The sequence below is a fragment of the Balaenoptera physalus genome, assembly GCF_965194825.1.
Source record: "Balaenoptera physalus genome assembly, chromosome: 7".
NCBI classification, from domain to species: Eukaryota; Metazoa; Chordata; class Mammalia; order Artiodactyla; family Balaenopteridae; genus Balaenoptera; species Balaenoptera physalus.
Window position 1 is genome coordinate 54100759 of NC_138886.1, and position 27059 is coordinate 54127817.

Here is a 27059-nt window from a genome sequence, read left to right on the forward strand (position 1 = left end):
TCAAAAGCTTTTTCTGCACCTATTGAGATTATCCTAGAGCAATGGAAATAAAAACAAAAATAAACAAATGGGACCTAATGAAACTTAAAACTTTTGCACAGCAAAGGAAACCATAAACAAGATGAAAAGACAACCCTCAGAATGGGAGAAAATATTTGCAAACGAAGCAACTGACAAAGGATTAATCTCCAAAATACACAAGCAGCTCATGCAGTGCAATATCAGAAAAATAAACCGAATCCAAAAATGGGCAGAAGACCTAAATAGACATTCCTCCAAAGTAGACATACAAATTGCCAACAAACATATGAAAAGATACTCAACGTCACTAATCATTAGAGAAATGCAAATCAAAACTGCAATGAGGTATCACCTCACACCAGTCAGAATGGCCATGATAAAAAATCTACAAACAATAAATGCTGGAGAGGGTGTGGAGAAAAGGAAACCCTCATGCAATGTTGGTGGGAATGTACATTGATACAGTCACTATGGAGAACAGAATGGAGGTTCTTTAAAAAACTAAAAATAGAACTACCATATGACCCAGCAATCCCACTACTGGGTATATACCCTGAGAAAACCATAATTCAAAAAGATACATGTACCACAATGTTCACTGCAGCATTATTTACAATAGCCAGGACATGGAAGCAACCTAAATGTCCATCAACAGATGAATTGATAGAGAAGATGTGGCACATATATACAATGGAATATTACTCAGCCATAAAAGGAAACGAAATTGAGTTATTTGTAGAGAGGTGGATGGACCTAGGGTCTGTTATACAGAGTGAAGTAACTTAGAAAGAGAAAAACACATACGGGAGGCTAACGCATATATATGGAATCTGAAAGAAATGGTAGTGATGAACCTAGTGGCAGGGCAGGAATAAAGATGCAGATGTAGAGAATGGACTTGAGGACACGGCGGGTAAGGGGAAGCTGGGACAAACTGAGAGAGTAGCACTGACATATATACACTACCAAATGTAAAATGGACGGCTAGTGAGAAGCTGCTGCATAGCACAGGGAGATCAGCTCAATGCTTTGTGACGACCTAGAGGGGTGGGATAGCGAGGCTCAAGAGGCAGGGGATATGGGGATATATATATATACATATAGCTGATTCACTTTGCTGTACAGCAGAAACTAACACAACATTTAAAGCAATTATACTCCAATAAAGATATTTTTAAAATAAATAAATAAAAAATAGGTACCAAAAACGTATTTGACAAAATCCAAATCCATTTCTGAGGAAACCCTCTGCAGAGGAGACAACAAAAGAACATTTATTTAGCCTGATAAAGTGCATCTATGACAAACCTATAGTTAACGTCGTACTTAATGGTGAAAGACTGACTGCTTCTCCTCTATGATCAGGAACAAGATAGAAATGGTTGCTCCTATCACTTCTGTTCTATGTTGTGCTGGAGGTTCTAGCCAGTGCTACTGGGCAAGACAAAGAAATGAAAGGTATTGAGAAAGGAAGATGTAAAACTTTCTTTATTCACAAACAACATGATCTTCTACATAGAAACTCAGACAGAATCTATAAAATAGCTACAAGAACTATTAAGTTTTAAACAGTTTCAAGACACCAGGGCTCCTTTGAGAAATTGCTGGTTCTAAGGCTTTGGCATGGAAAATATAAGATGAGCCTTAGGCATCTTGTAGTGTCAAAAAACAAGAAAGTGCTGAGAAAAGGAAAAAAAGACACACAAAGAAGATGGAAGTAAGTCCAAGGGACACAAGACCCAACCTAAAAGAGCTCCCAAAGGCCAGAGCTGGAATAAGTTAAGTGAAAATATTTAAAAAATCAATCATATGTCTATTTACTAATAACCAAACATTGGAAGTTACAATTAAAAAGCAATACCATTTACAATAGCATCAATACATATGAAACACTTAGGAATAAATCTGACAAAAGATGTGTAAGACCTGTACACTGACAACTACAAAACACTTTTGAAAGAAGTTAAAGACATAAATAAATGGAGAGGTATTATTTAGTCACGGGTTATATGACTCAATATTGTTAAGTTCTTCCCAAATTGTTCTAAAGATTCTATGCAATTCAAATCCAAATCCCAATAGGCTTTTTTTTGGTAGAAATTGACAAAGCGATTCTAAAATTCATATAAAAAAGCGAATGACATAGAATAGCCAAACAACTTTGAAAAAGAAGAAAAGAGGGCTAACAAAATTACCTGATTTCAAACTTTACTATGAATCTACAATAATCAAGACAATAAGTTATTGGAGTAAAAATAGACAAACACACCAACAAATGGAATACAGTTCCAAAACTGACCCATACCTAAATGGACAACCAGTTTTCAACAAAGATGCAAAGGCTTTTCAGTGGAGAAAGGAGAGCCTTTTAAACAAATATTGCTGGAACAGTTGGATATTCACATTTTAAAAAAGTGAACCCTCATCCATCTCACACCATATACAAAAACTAACTCAAAATGGATTGCAGGATACAGGTTAACAACTCTGAAACTGCTTTACATGTATACTGGGGTTGAACAAATAAGTACTAAATGGATGGTGAGAACCATGTTTCTCACTGCTGGAGAAAGACATTATGGATAAACATTACGTGGTAATGGAAAAGAGCAACATCAGTATGAATTCACATTTAGCTTAATACAGATAAAAATGGATAGATGCAGAAGTAATTATAGATGTGTATATCCATCGGTTAGCATGCATACATATACTTCCTGGCTCTGCTTGCTGAGAGAACCTAGACATAGTGACACCCCAGTAGCAGAAACCAGCATATCCAGTGCCCGCATCTTGGTTCCTAAATAACATACCCCCAGAAAAGTATCTAGGGCTCCTTTGAGAAATGGCTGATTCTAAGGCTGGAGCACTGAAAATATACGATGACCTTAGGCATCTTGTAGTGTCAGGAAACAAAGTGCTGAGAAGAGAAAAAAAAAGGAAAACAGTAAGTCCAAGGGACCCAGGAGTCAACCTACAGGAGCTGGAATGGCCAGAACTGGAATAAGTTGAGTGGCAAAATAAAAAGATAGTACTTGATTATAATTTAAAGTATAAAACTAATATACATGAATCTATACTGGTATAATAAATTATCGAAGAAATAAATAAGTGGAGGAGAAGAGACAAATAATAAATACCATTTATAGTACTGATCTTACAAAAGGATTCCAAATAATTTATGTAGATACTCATCTCCAGGAAGTAAAGCATAATTCCTCCCCCCACCTCCCTGGAGCATGGGCTATACTTAGTGACTTGCTTCCATGCTTTAGCATGGAAAGGGTAAGAAAAAACAAAAAGATTAACTTTACAGTGGAGAAACCTGGCAAATATCACTCTGGCTGGGTGATCATGGTTAAGCAGCACCGGTGATAAAGTATGTTGATAGCATGTGTCCACCCACGCCCACTTCTCCCAAAAATCATCCCAATCTAATCAAGAGAAACATCAGACTACCCCAAATTGAGGGACATTCTACAAAATATCTGACCTGTACTGCTCAAGACGGCCATGGTCATTAAAAACAAGGAAAGAGGGCTTCCCTGGTGGCGCAGTGGTTGAGAATCTGCCTGCCAATGCAGGGGACACGGGTTCGAGCCCTGGTCAGGGAAGATCCCACATGCCACGGAGCAACTGGGCCCGTGAGCCACAATTACTGAGCCTGCGCGTCTGGAGCCTGTGCTCCGCAACAAGAGAGGCCGCGATAGTGAGAGGCCCGCGCACCGCGATGAAGAGTGGCCCCCGCTTGCCACAACTAGAGAAAGCCCTCGCACAGAAACGAAGACCCAACACAGCCGTAAATAAATAAATAAATAAATAAAAGAACGTGAATTAAAAAAAAAAACAAGGAAAGACTAAGAAACTGTCAAGGATCAGAGAAGACTAAGGGGGCACGAGCCCTAAACACAATATGAAATTCTGGACTGAATTCTGAAACAGAAAACAGTTAAAAAAAACTGGTGAAATCTAAATAAAGTCTGAAGTGTAGTTAACAGTAATGTACCTATATTGACTGCTTAGTTTTGACAAATTTACCATGGTTATATAAGATGTTAATAATAAAAGAAAGTGGATGAGTGGTATACAGGAACTCTATGTACTACCTTTGCAACTTTTCTGCAAGTCTAAAACTATTCCAAAGTAAAACTTTTATTATAAAAATGGATTATAGACATAAATGTAAAAAGTAAAACCATAAAACTTCTATAACAAAATATGTAATAAAATATTTTAGAATTTGAGTTAGGCTAAGATTTTTTAGATAAGATGCCAACAGTATAATCCATAAAAGGTAAAATTGATAAATTAGACTTTACCAAAATTAAATCTTCTGCTATCTGAAAGACACTGTTTGGGAATGAAAAGACAAGCTGACTAGGAGAAAATACCTGCAAATCATACATCCAGTACAAGACTTGTATCAATAATGTATAAAGAACTCTTAAAATTCAATAATAACCTGATTTAAAATGGACAAAAGATCTGAACAGACACCAGAGAAGATATAAAGATAATAAATGAGCACATGTTCAAAATCATTAACCTTAGGATGATGCAAATTAATACCACAAGGAAAAACCACTACACACACATTAGAATGAGATTGATTTACCAAGCATTGGTAAGGATGCAGAGGAACTAGAACTCTCATACTATGCTGGTGGGACTGTAAAAAGGTACCATCAGTTTGAAAAGTTTGGAAGTTTCTTAAATATTTAAACATATTACCTGTCATATAACCCAACTATTCTACTCCCAGGTATTTACCCTCCTCCCCCAAAAAGAAAGCCTATGTCCATACAAAGTCTTATAACATCAATGGTCATAATTACTTTAATCATAATACTCAATAACTGGACATAATCCAATTGTCCATTAACAGGTGAATGGATAAACTAACTGTGGTATAGCCTTATGATGGGACAATACTCATCAATAAAAGGAAATAAAATATTGTTACCTGCAACAATATGGATAAATCTCAAAATAAGTATGCTGACTGAAAGAAGCCAGACCAAAAAAAAGAATGCATACTGTATGATTTCATTTATATAAACTTCAGGAAATGTAAACTAATTTATATTGACAGAAACAGAGGAGTGATTGCAGGGGTTGGGAGGGTGGGACCGGGCTTGATAGGACAGGGAGTGGTGGAACAAAGAGAATATAAAGAGACGCAAGGAAACTATTGGGGTGACTGCATAGCCATTATTTTGATTGCAGTTATGGTTTCACAGATATGTGCATATATCAAAGTTGTATACTTTACATATATGCAGTTTATTTTATGTCAAATATACTTCAACAAACCTGCTTTTTAAAAAAATCAACAACCACAAAACCTGGAAAACCTGAAAATACACTAAGCCTGGAAATGAGAAGCTTGAAAAAAGGGATGATGGCTTTTGACAAAACAGCTGATGGCACAGCAAGTGATTGATTAAACTTGGTCTATGTGGCTTCAAGAGAGAACTAGTACCCACGCAGTAGAAATGAAAAGGAAGCTGCGTCAGATACACGAGAAGAATATTCTACAATTCCAATTCGAGCTGTCCAAACATGGATTTCTCTGTAGGGTAAAGCACCCTCGCGAAGGAGTTTAAGCAGAAACTCAATCACCTGTTAAGTGAGGTCCTAGAAGAAATTCCCACTTGAGATAGGAGACAGTATTTCTTCATCTTTAAAGGTACTAGTTATAAAAACAGAATAGTTTCCACTTGGGGAGAAATTTATTTAATCATATTCATCAGACCATAAAGCCATCGACACCAAATATTTTGAATGGTTTAAAGTATTTGGGAATATATGAGCAAGGTTAATGAACACACTTGTCAATCTTCAACTGGGTCATCCACACAGGGAAAGCAATAAAGAAGGCTTCAAAAATAAACATAGTTTGTAAAATATGTATTTATCTTGTTCATCTGTTTTTGCACATACTAAATTTTTATAAATTTCTTGAGAGAAAGGAGCACTTACAATGTTTACCATGTAATTCTAAGTACTTATAGGTCAATAACCAATAATAATTGCTGCCATTTATTGAATATATATTATAAGCCTAGAAATTTGAGCAAAGCATTTTGAACACATGAACTTTACAATACTGCAAGATAGCTATTATCCCCATTTTACAAATGAAAAATCATAGGCTGAGGGAAGTTAAGGGGACCTTCACATTGAGGATCTGAAGTCAAGTCTGGCTCCAAAACCCAATGATATAAGATTGCCTCCTAGTTCACTGAAGAAATAGGGACCATCTGATGGTCACTGTGTAATCTCTTTCCTCCCTACACAAATATTTCCTATAATCCTGCCCAATTTATTTTTCAAAAATACAAATTTTCTCATGTTATTCATCCAGCTTCATTTCCCTCAGTGCCTTGTACCTCCTCTCCTTAGAAGTCTAAACTCATCAACATGGTGAATGAGAGACCTTCCTGTCTACTTTTCCAACACCACTTCCATTTATTTCTCCTGTATATTCCAGATATACTAAAATACTGGCAAGTCTTATGAAATGCAGTACATTTGTACTTTCTGCTTTCACTTCTCTGCATGCCCTTCCTCTTATTTTCAGCCTGGTGAAGAAACTTTTACCCTTCCAGACTCACTTTAAATATTGTCTCCTCTACTGAAATCTTCACTGACATTCCAGCAACAATTAGATGTACCTTCTTTTACATGTACATCACTCTATTCATACTAATAATTATTTGCGATTTTGTTTCTTGCAAAAAAAATCTCAAAAACAGTTATTCATCTCTAAATCACCAGTACCCAAGCCCAATTCCTGACATAACGGGAAAGGTTCAATAAATGTTTATTGACTAAATGAATGGATGATGGACAGGTGGATGAATAAGCAATTAAATGGCTATAGTAACCAGTAACAAGAATTAAACTCAACTTGAATTAAACAAGAATAAGGAAAACATAAGGGTCTTCCCTTTTTATTGATATACAAAAGAAATTGTACTGCCTATGACAGAGATATACTAGTTGCTACAATTATAACAGACACACTACACCTTGTTAATTCTATATGATTTCATCCTAAATTATGCCTTAATTGAAGCAACTATTATTATCTAGCCTATTGGATCGTGCAGCCCTATTAAAACAGTTTATTCAATCAAAACTAAGGGTATATATAATTTGATGCAAAAATTAATTCTCAAGACTATATGAAATGGTTGGAAACCAGGGGATCTGTGAACTACTCTGATTACTTGTCAAGAAGAAAGCCAGAGGAATAAGCTTTTTGTGACCTCCTCCCACAAACAAAACTATTCACAGATTTTACCATTTCAAGATACAACCTTGTTTAGAGCTCTCCTCCTGCAGATAATATGACATCAAAAAAAAACTCCCACCATTTAAAATTTCAGGTTCCTTGCTTCCATTCTTCATGATTTAAAATTAAAATATTTTTATGCCTGGCCAATGTATCTTTGATTAAGTTCCTAAAATCAGTCTTAATATATAACTGGGATAACTTATGGTACATTTTGGGGGTCTTCTTTTATCATCTTATTCACTTGTACAGAGCTGACATGGAAATAGCTTAGGTTCCTGTTGGACACTGGTGTTTTATGTTATAATCAGGCTAGACCTAATTCTTTTTAAAAATGCAAAATAAGATGGAACTAAAAAAAAAGTCAAGAAGCTTTGAGAACCACTCTCAGCTAATGGAAAAATTATTTTAATTACAAGAGAAATGTTCGAAAGCAATCTTCCACGTGAAAACAAAGCATTAGTTATCGGCTGAGGAAAATGCCTTTCCTAAAGAAATATTCACATGTGCAGAAGTCCTTAGTCTATGAAATAAACGCCTTATACAGGTAGGTAAAAAAAAATTCACACCTTGGTAATTTTCTTCTAAAATGCTGCCTCATTATAGCAATAACATTTTGATTTATGCTAGAAAGGGTTCCTTTCTGAAAAATTAAAATGCATTTTAAAAAACACATAGGAGGAAAACTGTGGTGCTCTATAAAGTACTCAAACAGTATATAGCAGTCAACTTTGCTTTAAAAGGACAAAAGAAGCCATTTTAAACCACATTAACTGTAATCATCTTTTTTTTCTGAAACATGATAGTAAAATGGGGATAATAACTGAATGATTTCAGATCCCAGCATTGAAAAATTTGGACTATAAAATGAAAAGACAAAAAACAAAAACAAAAAACTTTGGTCTAAGCTGTCCATTAAATAAAAGACTATTTTCCAAAAGCTGGTGTAAATTTTCTCAGATTAGGCGGCAAACACAAGACATGCAATTTGTTTTGATTTTTCCCTTTACTATCTTCAACTTTGCTCCTGAGTTTCCTTTTATAACTAAACATAAGGAGGTTAACATAAGGAGGTAACTGATTGTTTAACTTATCACATGTGATCTTTCAAGGGAAATGTTTCAGTTCATTCAAGTTCTGGCTCCTTTCAATATTTCTTGTCTCCTACATGAGAATATGATATTCCATAAAAGGAAAGGACACCATGTGTGAATTAAGTAAGAAGGGTTCATGAGAGAACTGGAATCTAATTACACAAACACACTTCCCTACAGGTGGATATAAGTTCAGAAATCTCTGAAATCTCATCTTTAAAGGCTAGCAGTGCTTTTTTAATTATGCTAAAAGTCCCTTGTCTGCTTGATCTCTCCTGAACAATTTTAATCAGGCAAGCCTAATACACTCCGTCTCACAGACAACTTACCAGAGCTCTCAACTATGAGCTAATGGGAAGACAAGGAACCACAGGGATTTTTATTAAAAAGAAAAAATGGCCAGCCTAGAGATTTGGCCAGCAATAAAGCAAGATTAAATCATGCTTTTTCCTCACTTAGCCTACTTAAGAACTACAGACATGTAATTAATTTGCTCTTGAGATTTACTCTGTAAACATAAACACACCATTTAAAACATATTACATCCTTACAACTCACAGTGGTTTTTCATTTTTCTCCTTTCCCATTCACAACCAGTTTGCCAGACTCTAAGAATAACCCCTAAAATGTATCTTCCGCCCAAAAGGAGAGCCACAAATCACTCTCTTTAGTCTATAAGACTCCTGACAAGATCAAAATGAATGTGAAATGATAATTAAAAGGACCCAAAATAACCCCACCTCCACCTTTCAGTTGATCCCCAAGTGCACTTGCTCCTTTAGCTATCTCCAGTCCTCAGTCCATTTTGAGGCCCTTTCAGTACAGCAGCCTACCCCAACCTTCATTTTTCAACTGCTCTAAACTACCTAAACCTAAGAGCCACCATTTTAAACTCCTCTCTCTTAATCAATACAACCCATAAACTCCAAAAATGTATTGATGGTTGCCCTGATCCTAAGTGTCGGCGTGTATGCTACACTGAATTGATTTTCTCTATCTTGATCTCCCAAACTGCTTTGAAATTAAAAATTCAAAATTATAAACCCTGATCAGAGTTTACCTGATTAGTTGCTGTGTGGTTTGTAGCATATTCTCAACCCCCTCTGTGCCTCATTTCTTTCATCTGTATTACTGTAATTAACAATACACTCCCTTAAAGAGTTGATGTAAGAATAAAATGACATAATAAGTAAAAGAGTTGATGTAAGGATTAAATGACATAATACACCTGGCACACTGTGCACACTTAATACATTTAAGTTTCCCTCCAGCAAGTCCCAGATCAGTGTTTCCGGGCTCTTCAAGCATAATCTTTAGCACTTCTGTCAGAACCACCAAGAAGATACTCAGTTTCTCACATTCTCCCTGGCAATCTTTGCCAGCCTCAGGACTCACCAGTAACCCTTACTCAGACCCTTTCTTTTTTATTTCCCCATCTCTACACTCAGCTCCATCCCTTTTGAGGTTTGCCGGCTATTTTCATTCTAAGGCTCCCTGGGCATCTCTGCCTCACTCAGTTTTTCTGTGCACTGAGTCACGTTTGCTTATTCATTAGAGAGTGCTTCATTTACCTTTGCTACAGTTTTGACCTGCCTGGTTCTTTTCCTCATTAGTGCTATGCTTCTTACTAATTGCAATTGCACACCATCAGTTTAATTCGACGCTTTTCTATTTTCATTGACTCAAAAGACTACTCCTCACAGTTAAACTAAGAGACAGCAAATTAAAATATAATAGAGTAGGATAAATAGTGATGACTATAGCCCAGGAAAAAACATTTGGTTAATTCTAGGAAAATATTTTTTTTTTTTTTACAATCAACATACACTATATGCATTTCACCTATCAGATCCTGTGATTCTTCTGACCTGGTTGTTTGATGAGCTGTAATAACTCAACTTGCTTACTAAAATGGTAGATGCTGAAGAGCAAAAGAGAATACTTGCCTAGTAAGGCAGGTCAAACAATAAAATTCAGAAATAAGCTTTTAAGAAATGTTCATCAGTACTACTAAGATTGCAAATATACACACACACAAATCCCTTTAAACCGTCCCCACCCAAAGAGTTGTCTGATCTATCTACAAATATCTCAGATTAAGAAAAACCTCAGTGCTAGAGTTAGAAAGACCAGATCTCTAATAGGGAATATTCCTCTGTAATAACTTAAATCAGTTAGGACACACTGTCTAGATACTATAACTATGCTCAATGGTCATTTTTTTCTCCTTTTTTTTTTTTCTTTTCCTTAATATTCTCTCCCTGATGGATACACAAATTTAAAATGCTTAGTGACACATTATTCTTTAGATAAATATGAATTATATGTCTTTCATAGACTCTATGCTTGGTAATTTTCCTAATGGAGTATAAAGTCTTCCAAAATCCCAGTGTGAATCCCAACCTGTTTCAAATTACCATGTTTTGAAGTTTTGCCTCAGGTTCCGGTCAAGGACAAAAAAATATATCAAATAAAGTGCCATCAAGGACAGGTTTTTTTTTTTTTTAAGTAACAGAAAAGAGTAATAATTATATTTCTTAGAATTTTACCTTAAAAACTCTTAGGATCATTCTATTAAATTCACTCAGGCAAATTTTATATTCTAACAATATTAACAAACAAATTACTGCAATGACCTAATTTAGTACTTCATGGAACAATGGCTAAAATTTTCTTTTCTACTCGATATTTGGTTTTAAAAGAGCTGCTATCTGTCATCCAGATCATGGTTTCTAATATCATTTTGAAGTAAAAGGAACCAGGGCTCCCTGGAAAAATGACTGATTCTAGGAGTGAAGCAGGAAACGTAAAGGTAAGTCTGATGCATCCTGAGATGCCAGAAAGGAAGGGTTCAAAAAAGAAAAAAAAAAAAAGCAACACACACACACACCATGATGAGGGTATGTAAAGGAAACACAGGAGTTAACATAGAACAATTAAAAAGTTCCCAATGGCCAAAACTGGAACAATTTGAGCAATAAAATAAAACAGTATTGGATTTTAACCCAAAGTATAATTATCTATGAGTCCATACTTAACATAAATAAATGATTGGCTAAATAAATAAACAGATTGGGGGAGGAGAAACAAATCTCTTGTGCAGAAGTATTCTAAATAATTTATGAAGCTACTCTACCCTCAAAGAGGTGCAACATAACTCCTTACTTAAGTGTGGGCTCCACGTAGTAACCTCCTTTCAAAGAGTATAGTATGGAAAGAGGGGATAAAGAGTAACTTTAGAATGGTGAAATCTGTTAATAAGAGAGGAAACTGCATGTAAGATATAAGGGAACTCTCTGTGCTACCTTCACAAGCTTTCTGTAAATCTGAATCTACTGTAAAATTAAAAATGTATCTTAAAAGTTAAAAAAAGAAAGATCTTCTACAGCCTTTGTCTGTCTGAAGTTTGCTATCTAGCTTACCTGTAGAAATTCTAGTCAATTTTAGACCACTTCAATTGTACAATTCTTCACAACACTCTCAAATCCAGAGGTCACTTGCACTGCAGTAGAATGGAAAGATGAGAGTCATGGTCCTGCATTGGATTTTGGCTCTATATGCAACTATCCACTTGACAGAAATAACCAATTTCCTCATCTTTAAAACGGGGCAAGCCTGCTTGGTGAGCTTTCTGTTACCCCGATGGGGAGGGGGTTAATGCGATGGCCTGTCTGCATTCTCAACGCTGAGTCTCATCTGCATCCATCTCTGGTTTGGCCCACTCATATGTTAACCAGGCCTGAGACCTGGGTGCTTCCAGTTTGTTTCTTTAGACTGGATGCTCAAATGTCATTCTTTTAAAAAAAAAAAATCAATCCATGTTAATTCTATCTCTGGAAGAATAACCAGAAATTAGATATAGCAGTTGCCTCTATGTGGACGCTGGAGCGGGAGGGAGACATGATTTAACTGTATATACTCCTGGGCTACCTGAATTATTTTTTACTGTGCATAAGCACTAGATATTTTAAAAACTTATTACAAAAGCAACAACAAGAAATCCATTACTACTCAGGGATTACTGTAAGTTTCTTATTTCTACCTTTGTATCTGCTGTTATCTCCTTTAATACAGTACCGTAGCAAAAATCAAGAAGCAAGGCTCCAGGATATTAGTCTAAAATGATTTCAATCAACTTATTTTGTACCAAATCAGCTGTTTCAACTGGCATAGCAGTCTTGGAATCAAAAGTGACTTGAGATAGAACCTAGACCTGCCTATGTACTAGTTATTTAACCTCACTAAACCCCAGTGTCCTCATCTGTAAAACTGGAATAACAATACCCACACTTCACAGGGTTGTTGGAAAGATTAAACAAAAATACATGTAAAGTCCTTAGCAGAGTGCCTCGTCCATCTATTACAGCCCTTATCAGTATAAATGGAAGTCTGTGGGAAGATTTGATTTCTCACTCAGATGTGTCTTCTACTCAGCTATGGATCCAGAAGCAACTTCCAAGTTTTAACACCCCTAAAATGCAATTGGCTTTCAGCAATTACTATTCCCAGTTCCCTAAAGAAAAAGCATTAAATAACGAGAATGAACAGTTTTCCTTCTCTGCACAGAAATGTCTCCAATCATAAGAAACATGCAGGAGTCATGCACTATAGGTAACATGCTTAGAATTGAATAATTCTTTTGAATCATAAAAAAAAATAATAATAAAGGACAATAACATAAAACTTGATTAAATGTGCAGAATGCTACAGTTGGAAGTCGTCTTTGGGATTCTGCCAAAGGATTGCATAAGTTTTAAATTTTAGGTTATATTTGCATTCTGGCTTTTTGCTTTAGTTTACTTGCAAAGGGGCATGTCGTATTTTACCTAGAAACAGATTTTTTGAGACTAGTGGTAACATATTTAAATAACTTTAATAAAAATACAGGTTAGAGCAATGCATGTAAACATCTTATGTGCTCAATGAATATTTGTTGAGTGAATTTTGAGTGTATAAATATGCGAATAAATAATGTTACCAATGCATCTTCCTTCCCATGAGTAATTAGAAATACCATTCCTTTCCTATCTGTCTCAAAAAAGTAGCTAAACAACATATTTTACACTGATTTCTATTTTACCATGGGTTTTAAATTAAAGCATTTCAAAAACTATAGGTCTATTTCCACTCACAGGACCTTTTATGTATTTGTGTGGATTCACACATCTACATACATGTACACGGGCAACACTCTAGAGTAGATGTATCTGTATGTACTTGAATGTAACTAAAGATATGAAAGTACTACCTTACCAAAAGATATATTTGAGGAATTTTTTATACTTCCTACTTTTTTTTAGAGTTTTGCTACAAGATTCCTTAAAACTCCTTCTTGTTTTTGAGATCACACATAAGAAAAACAGCTCATGTATCTCAGATGTGAAACCACCTCTAACAACTTGACTGTTAACACATTATTGACCGGAGGATTTTTGCAGAAACTAACGCCTGTGGCAATAATACATCTCCGGTCAATAATGTGTTAACTAGAAAGTCACTATAAATTTTTAGACTGTGCCTATCAGTGAATTCTCCAAAACAAAGGGAAGAGGAATGGAAATCTGAAACCATAATGATAAAAATCTTAAAGAACCATCTATCCCAAATGGCTAGGCTAGGAACTACTTAAGAAATTCCATTCCATTACACTACCACCCAGTCCAATAATGGCCATTGTTGACTGATTTTTTTTCCCTCAAATCTTCCATTTTATGTAACACTTCACAGTGTGTAAGTCATTCACATATATGTCAAATCATAGAATCCTTACAAAACCTGCAAGCAAATGTTGTGCAGTTCATTCAATCAGGGATAGATAGTGTGATTTGCACAAGGCCACCAAGCTAGTAAGTGGCAAAAGTAGGATTCATACCCAAGACCTCTGGCCCTAAATACAGTGCTCTCTCCACTCTCTTCCAGCTGATATCCACAGCTGAATTCCACTTTCACTGACTGGCCCCATTTCTTGAAGCACGACGCCCCTGTCCACCTCCCTGCAATCCTTCCTCAGGTGGTTTACCACGGCCTCTCTGGTCTCACGCCAGTCTGTAGCCACAGACATCTTCCCAAAGTTAAATCAGATAGTCTTTGAGGTAAGACCAGCAAATGCTTTTCAGTGTTTCCAGATACAGAATAAACTTCTTGGTAAGGTCTTCAAGGTCTGAGGGGCTTGACTGCTTCTTCATTTTCAGGTTTGGAATGTATTCTCCGTCAATCGGACAGGCTTTCCGTCCTTCGTAATCACCATGCTCACTCATTTTGGGTCCCTCTCTCCTCCCCTTTTCACCTAGTTAATGTATACTCTGTTACTTCAAGCATCACTTCCTCAAGCAAGGCTTCCCTTACTAACCAAATTAAATGCCCATACTGTACACTCCCGGGGTGCCATGTACCTCTACTTCACTGCAGTTATCATAGCTCCAATTACATTTACTCATGTAATTATTTGTTTAATGTCTGACTTTTCCACCAGACTGTCAGTGCCACAAAGGGTAAAGATGAAGTCATTTTTTCTGTTTTTAGTCACTATTATATCCCCAATGCCCCAGCACAATTTCCAGCCCTATAGTAGGTACTTTCTTTTAAAAGCTGAACAAATATTTCTTTTAGTCTTTAAATATTTGAAAACAGCTATTATTCTGATGATCCCTCACTCTATACATATACGCACAAAAGTTAAGGTTTACTAAGGAAACCACTCTGATTCTTTAAAATATTCCTTTTATGACAAAGTTCCCAGACACTTCTTAAAACCTAGAAGCTATAAAGGAACACAATGGCATTTTCTCACCATTCGAGACTCTGCACCTTTTCTGTTCCAAACACTGTGCTTCTATTAAAACAATCTACACCTGAGACAGTGACAGTTATATCACAAATTCCCAGGTCTTCTTCATATGAATTGCTCTTAAAGCATGTCTATTTGATTCTTATTAGTGTGGTAATTTGACAAACCTATATGCAGAATTTTACATTAATCACTATTATAGACCATTTTCATTTTAGCCAATCATTTCAGATGGCTAAGCTTTTTTTCAATCCTGATTCCCTCATCCAAACTATTAGCTTTCGCTACGGTTTTATGTGATATGCAAATGCGATGGGCCTGTTTCATCCAAGTCAGTGATAAAAATGATTAATAGAACAGAGTGAAAGAGCCAGGTCATGTCACTAGAAATACCTCTCTCCAAGATGACATCAATCCATTCATCAAATTTTTTCAAACATCTATGAATCTACCTGTCCTCATTAAACAGCACCTAATTTGACCATCTATTTCATAAACATATCATGAGACACTTTGTCCAAAGCCTTGCCAAAATCAACTTACTCCACCTACATAGGAAAAAGAATTACACTAGTTTAATATGACATATTCCAAGTGAACCCATGTGGTCTCCAGAGGACTGCTTCTTTTCTAGTTAAGTCTTCACAAACCATTTGTCTAATGATCAATTAAAGAACAGTCCCAAAGATAGACATGAAACCCACTAATCTCACAGTTTCAGAATCCTATTTTTACCCCTCTTTTTTGAAAATAAAAGCAGTATCTGCAGGATCTGAAGTCTTTTGGCACCTCTGGTACTGACCATAAATTGCTCAAAGAACACCAAACCATTCATTTATGCAAGTCATTTAATCTCAGAACATTAACTAGTTGAGAGCATTGAGTGCTTTCTTATCACTGTCTCACCTTCCTTAAACTTTAAATCCCTTGCTACCATCATCAGTCTCCTTTACTGAACCTGAATATCATTTTCTTTTGATAGAGAAGTTGAAACCAACCCAGGAGTACCACAGCTCTGCCTTAACTGCAACATCTAGTATTATTACACACCATCTGACCCAAGCAATAGTTTATCCTTTTTCTTGTTTTCCTTCACGATCTGAACAGAATATGTTGTGGTCCTTAGCATCTTTACAGACCTCAAAACATCTTAGGATTCAGCCTCCTGTATGCTCCTCTTTTATATTACTTTTCTATTTGGGTTCCAACCCTTTCTTATGTACGAGGATCACTTGTACTTACATTGCCAGTATTTCACCGCAGACATTTCATGCATTCAATTAATGTTTTACTGCTTGCCAAATATAGGCAAGTCACCAAACTAGAGCAAAGGATACAAAGAGACCTAAGAGCTTATTCCTGTCTTTAAGGAATCCAGAGGAAAAAAACAGACTTTGGGGAAGAAAAATAGGCTTCTATATACCAAGATAAAAGTAAATGCTGTGTGAGCAGAGTACAGAGCAACTAGCTCAAGTATGAAATAGCTGTTAAAGTCTTCATCAAGGAAATGATATCTGAGTTGAGTCTTGAGGCGAGGAAGTAGTCCGTTAAAGACTAGAAGTATGTGCAAAGGTAGGGTAATATAAAAAATACCTTGTTTTCATACAAGAGTGATTAACTTCAAGTAGCTGGGATTTAAGTTGCATGGAGTGCAAGAGATAGTCTGAAAATATAAAGTCAGTTATAAAAAGGCCTTGTGATTTAGGTGTCCAACACATAGGATAAATAAAAAGAAGCAAATTCTCTCTACAGAATACTATGGCAGCAATTAAAAGAAATCAAGATGTATACCCAGTAAAATGCACAGATCTTTAAAATAGTGCTGAGGGCAAACTAAGTAATGTCTAGAGCATAATACCAGCAATGCAAAATTAAAATACATGCACATTGAGTATTGTATGCACACAAAATAAAGCTACATGTTTATACAAATAAAAAGATTCAGAAAAAAAATATGACAGTAGTTACCTACGGAGAGGGAATGTAATGAAGGTGGGAAATGGAAACAAAAGAATTTTTTAAAAGTGTGCATGCATCTGTTTGACATCCAAAGACATGAAAAAACTTAACAAGTGACAGAAGTTTTAAAGTCTGGGAATGGCAAAATCTAATGGGGTTTTTAGGAAGAAAGTTTGGCCCAGTGTGAAGTATACAGCCCTGTAGCTATAGTTTATTCTGGAGTCAAAAAGCATGGGTTCATCACCCTTTTTCTGCACATACTGAGTAGATCTTTATCATTCTGTTAGAAAAGGCTAGGTATCAGACTAAACTGCCAATAAGTAAAGAGGAATGTAGAACTCTTGGTAAAAGATGAAACTGAAGACTAGGTTTGACAGGGAGTCCATAGCTGCAAATAAAAGCAGTATCTTAAAGCCCAAATTTTTTGACTATCTTCTGGAAATTTTATTGAAAACATTCCTGCACTGTGTAGATAATGAACTACATAAATACTAAGGGTTTCACCAAGCTGAGGGTCTGTTCCATTTTCTTATAAGTGTGCCAAAGGGAGAGCAATGAGAAATTAAAACAAAGCTTTGCTGAGTATGTCTTGGCAGCTCAGAGTAGGGATCTCTGTAATAAACTCATACAGGCCCTACCACTTGAGAGATGAATCTTGCATTACCAAGAACTGCTTCATCTGTACAAACAGACTTTCTATAGAACTATAACTGAACCCTACAGGCAATGAGCCAACATTTCAAAATTTCATCAAGCTCTAGTGCCAGGTGACAACTGTTTGCTGTGACATGATTTATGCAACACATTTCATCTAGTTATCTTAGAATCAAAGGAATTTTACCAAAGGGTTCTCATTCAGATAAACAGGAATATTTCTACTCTAATCACATCTGTGAAAAGTGGAAAACACACCTGGGAAGTTCCAGGACAAGATCCTACTGATTAAATTTTGAGAATAAAGAACTTAAAATTGGCAGCCTTATTGGGCGTTCCTCTATTGTGAAGACATTGTTTTTCATTTGAATGCAGAAAGCTAACTAAAAAGCAACCAGAATCAAAATATATTTTAAAAGTTATAAATGATATATAGAAATAATATATAACATGGTTAACAATACTCTATATATAACCTTACATTTCCACAGACATGTTCATGACGGTTAAATGTTTGTTTTTCCATTTGGTCTGTGCTCCAGTAATTTGACAGGGATTCCTTCCCCTCTGAACCTTCTCAACAAGTATCATTTCAGCCCCTACTTAATTATCCAGCATCTCATCCTACTATCTTCTCACCCATTCTATTCAGAATAAGGTATCCTTCAATAAAAGGTGGAATTTAAAGGAGGGCATCTTCAATACTGACTCTAATACAATTTTATTTTTAAATATTATTACCTAAGGAAGGTAAATATATTATCTATGGGTAATGAGATATGGGTAATGAGATATGGGCACTAGCTCCTTTCCTCTTTATAAAATGTGTTCCTTTTATAAACAAGAAGAACGATTTCAAATAACTAGGTAGTGACATGATGAGGGAAAACTATGATAACAAGTTCTCAATTTCAAAAGATGGTTATGTATATCAAAGGACCTTGGTCTAGGATCTTCCTCTTGCCTTCTCTCAGTTTCCTGGCTTACAACCCAACTTTAGATACGAATGCACAGTCATTAGCTTTGTCAAAGGGTCTGTGAAAAACTGAACAGTGGAAGGCAAGGACTGAGAAAATCTAAAAGTTACTTATCAGGTACTTAGAAAAGACACTAAATCTGTCTGGACCCTAAAATTAAATTCTATTATACTAAAATGCCAATTTTTTTTATATTGAGACACATTAAGTGAGCACCTCAACAATTTATGCTAAATAAACTCTTGCACCTCAATCTACCCATGCATGAAATGAAATAACCTAATATTAACAATGTCACATAATAATTTTAACATTATGGTTAGGAAAAAGTCCTTGTTCGATGAAACGATTATTGTCCTGATACTTGCCAAGCTTTCCTCTATCTTACACACTCATAAGTAAGATAAATCAACATTTAAAAAAACAACAATATAACATTTAATGTTCAGTTTTACTTTTCGTAACATTAAACTTGAAACTTATAAACTTGTTTATTCATATCACTTAGTCATCTCATTATTTGTACACCTAAACTGAGGTGGGATTTCACAGAATCTCAGAGCTAGTACATTACCTCTTATCCTCCCAGGCTTGAGAGGAATATTAGGGGCTAAAAAAGCCCTTCAAACAATATCACTAATTACATTAAGACATGACAGCAGTTGGTTATAAGCTACACATGTCCACTATCAAAAAAGCTCCAAAACACTGCTATTTTCTTGCCATTCCAAGTACACATACCTCTGTTTCTACAGTGAGAAAGAATGATACTTAGATGACCACTTAACCAATCAATTTCCTAATAGCAACATATTTTACTGTATGTACAATAGAGAACTACACACGCCTACCAATGCTTCTTTATATTCTCACTTTGACATACTTAATGTTCCCACAGAAAAATATTTTTCTTGTAAAATCACAGGTTATTATAATCTACAAAATACAACTTTTCCCAGTGAGTTATAACATCCTTGAGATTTACTATTTCTTTCTTATTTTCTTTCACTAATACTCACTTAAAATATATGGTATAGTAGTAATACCACAGCTGCCTTTAACAGAGTAATTTGTAACGTGGCTTTTTATGTCATTCTATACAGTAAATAAGTGTAAATGCAACTCACGGGGTGAATACTTCATAAAATATAATCATGTGAAATATCAACAATATGCTTAATAATTTAGTTATAGCTATTGATTCTTATATCTTATGTCATTATGTAGGTGGTATTTACTGCAAAGTAAGCATTTAGCAAATTTACACAGGAGAAAAATTTCAAGTTCATGACGGTTCTAAGAGGAAAAATGGAAAAGGATCTATTTAAGCACCTTAGGAAATTCTGTTTCATATAATTTAAACTTTTCAGGTAGTTTTGAAATCTCATCATTCTAATAAATGTTATATGACATTTATAAAGGCAAGAATATGCTAGATGATTTACAGAGCATAGGGTTTCTCCTCAGGGGATTTACAGTCTAAGCTAGATAGCAAATATAAGTAGCAAATGTTTTTAAACCTTGTAGCAATGTTAAATTTTTAATACTCTTGAAAGTACATAAGAGAGCAACAAACTGTTTTCATCACATGAAAACATAAATTGAGTTTTGTGTTTCTTTATTAAACAATATAGTTCATCCTTTTTATTTATTTAATCCAATTTCCCAATCCTCCAAAACAATTTTAAAAGATACTGTGTTAGTCAGTAAAATTGCATTTGTCATCTTCATTCTAAAGTTCATAGAATGTGCTTTAGATGAAGGCAGAATGATTTTAACACCAACATGTAAAAAGCCATCCATCCAATAAGGTCAAGTCAAATTGATGACTAAGCAATTGGAATACATCTACCAGTCTTCTCATCTAAAAAGATAAAATAGAACTACTGCCCTTTCAAGGAATAGGTTCTTGCTAGGAAGAAGTACAGTTAGAACAATATAATGCTAGATCAAAGTTTTTTCACAAATTCACTGCAATGTAACAATTATCACTGACAAGTCTTAAGAAGTTGAAGTATATATAAAGTGTGACTTAATGAGAATGTACAAAAGACTTTACAAAATGTTTTCAATGAAACAACAACAAAAAATGCAAGTATTAACATCTCTATGAAATATACTATCATATATTTATGGTTATTGAAATTAAATTCACATCCAAATTTATTATATTTTTATTTTGCATATCAAATTTTACAAATACCTGCATTAACATACCCACAGAAGCTATTTTATTTTGTGTTTTATTTTGGTTTTAGGTATAAATAACCATTTGGAGAATATCTGAAAGGAAGAACATGCCCTATAGCATATATTAAAATATTTCTTATTTCAGGGACAATAAATAGGTTGTTAGAGTAATATAAGTGACCTTTCGTATCACTCAATTCATAAATCAATTGGTGTTTATTACTATTACCAAAAATAAAAGGGGGGAACGTTCACCAACTTATTTTATGAGGCCAGCATTACTCCAGTTTTTTAAAAAAATGACCAAAATATTACAAGAAAATTTAACCACTACCAATATTCAAGAAAACAGACAGAAGAATGTAACAAAATCCTAACAAATCAAACCAGTAACATATAAAAAGTGTAATAAATCATGATAAAATGGGACTTATCCCAGAATTCAAAAGTTGCTTCATATTACAATATCAATCAGTGTAATTTACCAGATTAACAGGCTAAAAGAGAAAAAGCATAAAATCACCTCAATTTAACCTTCACTCATATGTAAAAACTCTCTGCAAACTGGGAATAGAAGGGAACTTCCTCAAGGTGATAAAGGGCATCTAAAAAGAACCTATAGCTAACAGCATATTTAATGGTCAAAGACAAAACATTCTCTTTCTAAGATCAGGAAGAGGACGAGGATATTTTCCCTCACCATTTCCACTCAACATTGTAGGTTCTAATCAATGCAATAAGCCGAGAGATTAACAACTTATTGACCAGAGACATCTCAATACGTCTTTTGTTACCTGAACGTTATTGACTGGAGACATTTCAATATTCACTTATGTAACAAATCTCTGGCCACAGGCATTAGTTTCTGCAAAAATCCCCCAGTCAATAATGTGTTAATAAAAGGCAGACAAATTGGAAAGGTAGGAGTAAAACTGTATTTGCCAACAACATGATTGTTTATGCAGAAAATCCTAAAGATTTTTTTTAAAGGCGATTAGGAATAATAAGTACATTTAGTAACATTATAAGGCTATATGGTCAATACATAAAAAGTCAAATATATTTCAATACCAGCCATATTATACTTCAGTACTAGCAATAGTATAAAAGTATCAAACATATGATACACCTAGAGAGAAACTTAAGAAAAAAAGATATGCAAGAATTATACATTGAAAACTAAAAAACACTGGTAAGAGAAATTAAAGAAGACCTAAATAAACAGAGATATGTCATGTCCATGGATCATAATACCCAATATGGTTAAGATATTAATTTTCCTGAAATCAATCTATAGAGTTAATACAATTCCAATCAAAATCCCAGGAATTTTTTGGTGGAATTTGACAAGCTAATTCTAAAATTTATATGCAAATTCAAAGGACCTAAAATATCCAGAACAATTTTGAAACACAAGACAAAATGAGAGGAATCATATACTACCTAATTTTAAGACTATGAAGCTACAGTAAACAAGAACATAAGGTACTGACATAAAGATAATAATAAAAAAATTGGAGTTCAAATACACCCACACAAATATCATCAATTGATTTTCAATAAAGATGCCAAGGTAATTCAATGAAAAAATTATAGTCTTTTCAACAAATGGTGCTGAAAAAATTGGATATTCATATGGAAAGATATGAAACTTACTTTACACCATATGTAAAAATTAACTCAAAATGTATCAACAACCTAAAGAGAAGATTATAAACTCCTAGAAGAAAACAGACAAATTAAATGACATTAGGTTAGACAAAAATTTTAATACTCCACAAAAAGCCCAAAGAAAACAAATGATAAATTAACTTCATCGAAATAAGACCTTTGTTCTTTGAAAAGACACCCTTAAGAAAATGAATATGCAAGCACATCAGTGTGAGGGGGAAAATTTGCAAAACATATTTTTGATAAAGGGTTTGTATCCAAAATACGTAAATATCTAAAAAGAACTCAATAAGGAGACAAAAAACATGATTTTTTAGAAGTAGGTAAACGGTCTGGACACTTTACAAAAGAGGATATGCAAATGACCAATAAGCATATGCAAAGATGCTCAACATCGTTAGTCATTCTAGTGCAATACAAATTAAAACTACAATAACTTACTACTACATACTCACTGGAACTAGAGCTAAAATTAAAAACACCGTCAATATTATGTGTTATCAAGGATGCAGGGCAACTGGAACGCATGCATTACCAGTGGAGGTGCAAAATGGTACGTTTAGAAAATAGTTTGGCGGTTACTCACAACGTTAAAGTATTTCCTTATCATATGACTCAGCAATCTTTCTCCTACTCATTTACCCAAGTGAAATAAAAACATATGCTAATACAAATACCTGTACCAAACGTACATAATAGCTTTATTCATGATAGCCAAAAACTAGAAACACTCCAAATACCCATCAACTAGTAAACAGAATAAACAAATTGTGGCATAGCCATACAATGAACTACGTCTCAGCAATAAAAGGAACAAACTACATGATACAAGTACAATCTAAACAAAAAAAAAAAACAGGTACAAAAACTACATGCTGTATGATTCCATTCTAGAAAAGACAAGACAATAATGACATTGAGCAGAGGTATGGTTGCCAGGAGCCTGAGGACGAGGTAAAGGATTGACTATAAAAGGTCATGAACAAGCTTTTTGGGGTGATGTAAATGTTCTACATATTGATGTGATAGTGGTACATCACCATACACATTTGTCAAAACTCATCAAATTGTACACTAAAAAATTGAGTTTGTCAAAACTCATCAAATTGTACATCAAATTGTATTGAGGTAAATTATGCCTCAATAAAACCAATTAAGATAAAAGCAATCAAATATATACTGAAGACATACAGTAACTTACCTATCCAAGAAATAAATGCAATTTGTTTGATTTGAATAAGTAAAAATGCAAATGCTGAAAAAAACCCCAAAAGGTTATCAGTGGAAAAGTCAGTCACTGTATCATCCCTATGATTTCTATGCCTTTTTTCACTTCATTTATATTTGCAAAGAAACTATATAAGTACATGAGGACCTGCTTACTAAGACATCTATATATTTTTAAAAATAAATTTATTTATTTATTTTTGGCTGTGTTGGGTCTTTGTTGCTGTACGTGGCTTTCTCTAGTTGTGGTGGCTTCTCTTGTTGCAGAGCATGGGCTCTAGGTGCACGGGCTTCAGTAGTTGCGGCACGCAGGCTCAGTAGTTGTGGCTCACGGGCTCTAGAGCATGGGCTCAGTAGTTGTGGTGCACAGGCTCAGTTGCTCCACGGCATGTGGGATCTTCCCGGACCAGGGATCAAACCCATATCCCCTGCATTGGCAGGTGGATTCTCAACCACTGCACCACCAGGGAAGCCCCAAGACATCTATATTTTAAAGGACACTTTATTAAAATAGAAGACTCTAACTAATAACATGTAGGTCATTATGTGCCCCATAGGGGAACCTTCCCAAAGCCCTTACAATCTGAAGTCTTTACTCTATAAATCAGAGTATCAGTGGTCTGCCAGCATCTTAGTATCTCACTTCTAACAACCTGCCAATCCTGCCAGTCCTAAACTTTATCTCCTGGCAAATACAATATAAACCAATACTTATTGATATATCAATTTGAATATATTACAAGTCACGTTAAAATATCCTGAAAGAGTAACTACAAAATCAAAGCTAACATTCCTGTATTGCAGGAGCTTATAGTACACTGGGAAGAGAAGGCATACATACAGGACACTTTTAGTAATAATGGAAGATAATATATATGCCAAAATAGAGTGATGAGTGATAAAGACAGGAAGACTGCTAGAGTAGAAAAGAAAGCAAACATGGACTAGAATGAGGTATGAGGGACTTGATCATTCCTGAAAAATGGGTTTGAAAAAGATGAGTGAACATGAGGCTGACACAGATGTGACTATGTGAACAACATTTTCGATGGAGAAAGTAGAGACTACCTACCTGAATTGGAAGATTAGAGAGAAGTAGAAGATAAGGTTGGAAAGATAGGATTCATTTACCCAAGTAACATTTATTGAGTACCTGTTATATGTCAGGCACAGTACAGAAATGGAGCTGTTTGGAAAGAAATTCCAGTCTTAGGAATTTGGTCTTTTTACTCTGTAGCAATGAAAGTAATAGAGTTGTACAGAGCTCATGGCAATTTCACATACATTATCTCAACCAATCTTCACAACAAATGATTTTATAGAATGGGGAAACAGAGGCTTAGGAAGGTATATTTTTATGCTTAAGATACTACAGCAAGAGACGAGGAGAAAAAAAAACAAACAAACAACCGAGATCTTCCTACTCCTAGCCCAGTGCTCCTTTCTTGCTCTGTTCTCTATACTATTGAGCTCTTTTTCTAAGGAAAACACTAAATCATTCTTTTTTAAAGCATGATGTGATAAAAGCAGTATTTTAGTCAAATACATATGCCCATGTTGTATCAGTTGAATTAGAAGGCAAAGAACATGGAAGCAAGGAGATCAACTAGTACTCTACTATAATAATCCAGGAATAAGTGGGAGCAATAGGAATGAAAGTCAGTATCTATGAGACTATATAAAAAGGTTCAACAAGGTGTCTTATTTGAAAATGCCAAGAGGGGGCTTCCCTGGTGGCGCAGTGGTTGAGAATCTGCCTGCTAATGCAGGGGACACGGGTTCGAGCCCTGGTCTGGGAAGATCCCACATGCCAAGGAGCAACTAGGCCCGTGAGCCACAACTACTGAGCCTGCGCATCTGGAGCCTGTGCTCCGCAACAAGAGAGGCCACAATAGTGAGAGGACCGCGCACCGCAATGAAGAGTGGCCCCTGCTTGCCGCAACTAGAGAAAGCCCTAGCACAGAAACGAAGACCCAACATAGCAATCAATCAATCAATAAATCTTAAAAAAAAAAAAAGAAAGAAAGAAAGAAAATGCCAAGAGACTCAAAAATAACTAGGAGCGGGCTTCCTTGGTGGCGCAGTGGTTGAGAATCCGCCTGCCAATGCAGGGGACACGGGTTCGAGCCCTGGTCCGGGAAGATACCAAATGCCGCGGAGCAACTAAGCCCGTGCACCACTACTACTGAGCCTGTGCTCTAGAGCCCGCAAGCCACAACTACTGAGCCCGTGTGCTGCAACTACTAAAGCCCACATGCCTAGAGCCCGTGCTCCGCAACAAGAGAAGCCACCACAATGAGAAGCCCGCGCACCGCAATGAAGAGTAGCCCCTGCTCACCGCAATTAGAGGATGCCTGTGTGCAATAACGAAGACCCAACACAACCAAAAATAAATAAATAAAATAAATAAATTTATAAAAATTAAAAAAAGAGCATATAAAGAATGTCTTTCAAAAAAAATAAATAATTAGGAGACCAGTAGAGCCACTCATAAAACTGAAATATCAATAAACAGATCTGTTTTGTTGAGGAAATCACCTACTGTGGTCAAATTATTCCCCAAACACAAAGATATTAGGTCAAACAAAATATAAGTCTTTACTGCTAAAACCAGAATAACCCAGGGTTTACTGCAGTTGGATAGTTTATTTACAGATATTTGTAACTGTCTATACTTAACAGTCTAGACCCTCCACCAATCCCCAGAGGTACCTACAATCATAAAGCCCAGTAAGAGTTTACACCCACTTTCTGTAAACCTCTAAAATAGCTGGTACACCTAAAACTAAAGAACAAATGAACATGTGTTTAATTAAATCTATCACTGAATCAAGGCTTTCTTTCAGGGGATCAGACTTATTTGCCAGTAACAAGTAAATCCCTAATCAAAGGCGTGCAACTGAGAAAGTATTTTAAAATCTATCTTACTTCTTAGATGGAAGTTATTTCTCAGGGCAGGGTTATATTCATAACTTCTCCCAAAATTCTAAAAATTTCCATTCTTTATATTAGTTTACAGACAACAATATTGGACTAGTAGCTCTTAAAATAACTATAACTCGAGATCCAACAGATAAACTAGTTTTTAAAAGGGATTAACAAAAAAGTGAGAGCTGAGCCCAAATAAAACCATATGCAACCCGAAGTGGAAAGAACAGAGGTCAATGCTACACTTTGCA

General features: G+C 35.3%; 1 protein-coding gene across 15 annotated transcripts in view; it reads right to left on the bottom strand.

The window, feature by feature from the left end:
- RFX3 (regulatory factor X3) overlaps positions 1–27059 on the bottom strand; it is a 307605-nt gene that overhangs the window by 206791 nt on the left and 73755 nt on the right. The window contains exon 1 of one of the 15 annotated variants that reach the window (XM_082470965.1): positions 2835–2878. The exons of the other annotated variants lie outside the window; for them this stretch is intronic. The gene's annotated coding sequence lies outside the window, so the exon portion shown is untranslated. Of the gene's footprint in view, positions 1–2834; positions 2879–27059 lie in introns of those variants that run through there. 15 annotated transcript variants of the gene reach the window in all.